This window comes from Eriocheir sinensis, chromosome 7 (assembly GCF_024679095.1).
Source record: "Eriocheir sinensis breed Jianghai 21 chromosome 7, ASM2467909v1, whole genome shotgun sequence".
NCBI classification, from domain to species: Eukaryota; Metazoa; Arthropoda; class Malacostraca; order Decapoda; family Varunidae; genus Eriocheir; species Eriocheir sinensis.
Genome location: NC_066515.1, coordinates 16,622,781 through 16,625,280, shown reverse-complemented (window position 1 = coordinate 16,625,280; position 2,500 = coordinate 16,622,781). Strand labels below are relative to the sequence as shown.

The following is a 2,500-nucleotide window of genomic DNA, read 5'->3' as shown; positions in this document are numbered from 1 at the left end:
AAGGAAATGAGGAAAAAGTTGGTAGGTAGGAAGGTAAGGGGAGTAGGGGAGTCAGTGAGTGGTTGATGTTTTGGAAGGTAGGAAGGAAGGGAGGAAGGAAGGAAGGAGAGGAGGGGAGGAAGGGAGGGAGGAAGATAGGAATGAAGAAAGGAAGGAAGGAAGGGAAGGAGAAGAGGGTAGAGGGAGAAGGGAAAGAGCGAGGGAGAGCGAGATGATTATGTAGGAAGGAAGGAAAGAAGGTAGAAAAAATAGAAGGAAGGAAGGAAGGAAGGAAGGAAGGGATGGTTGGAGAGAAGGGAGGAAAGATGGGAGGAAAGGAGAGACGGATCAAGAAACAAAGGAAGGAAGGAAGGGATGGTTGGAGAGAAGGAAGGGAGATGAAGGAAGAGAAGGAGAGACGGATCAAGAAACAAAGGAAGGAAGGAAGGATGGTTGAAGGAAGGAAGGAAGGGATGGTTGGAGAGAAGGGAGGAAAGATGGGAGGAAAGGAGAGACGGATCAAAAAAGAAAGGAAGGAAGGAAGGGATGGTTGGAGAGAAGGGAGGAAAGATGGGAGGAAAGGAGAGACGGATCAAGAAACAAAGGAAGGAAGGAAGGGATGGTTGGAGAGAAGGGAGGAAAGATGGGAGGAAAGGAGAGACGGATCAAGAAACAAAGGAAGGCAATATCTCCCTCTCCCTTGCTTTTTTCTTCCTCCTTCTCCTTCTCCTCTTTCTCCCTCTCCTCCTCTTCCTCCTCCTTCATCATTATCTCTCACTTTTCCAATATTAGCTTCATCCCATACACACACACACACACACACACACACACACACACACACACACTTTCGCTGCACCAGAATGCTTGCCAGGGAACTAAATTAAACAGAGAGAGAGAGAGAGAGAGAGAGAGAGAGAGGAAATTGTAGTCTATAAAACAGTATCTGGCAACTTTTTTTAGGAGTATCAGGTTGCCAGGTTTTGCCACTAATAATAATAATAAAAAAATAATTATACTGTGTAATAATAATAATAATAATAATAATAATAATAATAATAATAAGTTCTCGATGTGGCTATTTATTTATCTTTTATCTATTTAACTTTCTACCCAACTATCTATCTCGGTCTATATTTATCTGTTTGTCTGCCTATTTATATCCCTACTACTACTACTACTACTACTACTACCACTACAACTACTACTACTACTACTACTACTACTACTACTACTACTACTACTACTACTACTACTACTACTACTACTACTACTACTACTACTACTACTACTACTACTACTACTACTACTACTACTACTACTACTACTACTACTACTACTACTACTACTACTACTACTACTACTACTACTACTATTACTAATACTAATACTACTACTGCTACTACCACTTCTGCTTCTATTGGTTCAGATTATAATGGCGAGTACGAGAGAGAGAGAGAGGGGGGCTTACGTTCAAGAATTCGGTCACACGCTCCGTACACACACACACACACACACACACAACACACATATTAGAGGCCTTTATGTATGCGTGTATTAAGCGTGTGTGTGTGTGTGTGTGTGTGTGTGTGTGTGTAATCTGACTGAACCTTCTGTGTCTGTCCGTCTCTCTCCCTCTCTCTCTCTCTCTCTCTCTCTCTCTCTCTCTCTCTCTCTCTCTCTCTCATCGTCATACTTTTTTGCCAGGTTGACTCTGACATCTGAGAGAGAGAGAGAGAGAGAAGTGGGAGTGGTAAGGTGAAATGATTTGTCATAACTTGCCCCTCCCCTTTCTCTCTCTCTCTCTCTCTCTCTCTCTCTCTCTCTCTCTCTCTCTCTCTCTCTCTCTCTCTCGTGCAAAAGAGAGGTAGAATAAAAGCAGGACGCACGCTTGGCACAATTTCCTAGTAGAGAGAGAGAGAGAGAGAGAGAGAGGGGGGGGGGTACATGTGATTCTTCGCAGTTTGTTTTATATTTATTTTTTCCTTTCTTCCTTCCTTCCTTCCTTCCTCTTTGCTTCCTTTTCCTTCTTTTCTTTTTCTCTTTCTCTTCCTTACTTCTTTTATCATTTCCATCCTTTTATATCCATTATCACAGGAGAAGGAGGAGAAGGAGGAGGAGGAGGAGGAAAAAGGAGGAGGGGGAGGAGTAAGGAAGGAATTTTTACCTAATCAGTGTGCTCTCTCTCTCTCTCTCTCTCTCTCTCTCTCTCTCTCTCTCTCTCTCTCTCTCTCTCTCTCTCTCTCTCTCTCTCTCTCTCTAACTCTAAGGTGAGTAAGAGACATTTTTCAACACATTTCACTAAAAAAAAATAAGAAAAAGAAAAGAAAAGAAAGCTAACTCTATTTCTAACTCTCTTTTTTTCCAGGGTGTTAGAGGGGGCGCCGCGCCTCACCCCGCCCCCCCCTTTTCTCTCCATGGTCTTCTTCTCTCCCTGATTCCCTCCAAGCTACGCCCTGATCTGCCTCCACGCCTAAGGTGAGGGAGAAGAGGAGGAGGAGGAGGAGGAGGAGGAGGAGGATAC

General features: G+C 43.5%; 1 protein-coding gene across 2 annotated transcripts in view; it reads left to right on the top strand.

The window, feature by feature from the left end:
* LOC126993261 (glycine receptor subunit alpha-4-like) overlaps positions 1–2,500 on the top strand; it is a 153,303-nt gene that overhangs the window by 8,136 nt on the left and 142,667 nt on the right. For both annotated transcript variants that reach the window (XM_050852210.1, XM_050852218.1), the window contains exon 2: positions 2,345–2,454. The gene's annotated coding sequence lies outside the window, so the exon portion shown is untranslated. The remainder of the gene's footprint in view (positions 1–2,344; positions 2,455–2,500) is intronic.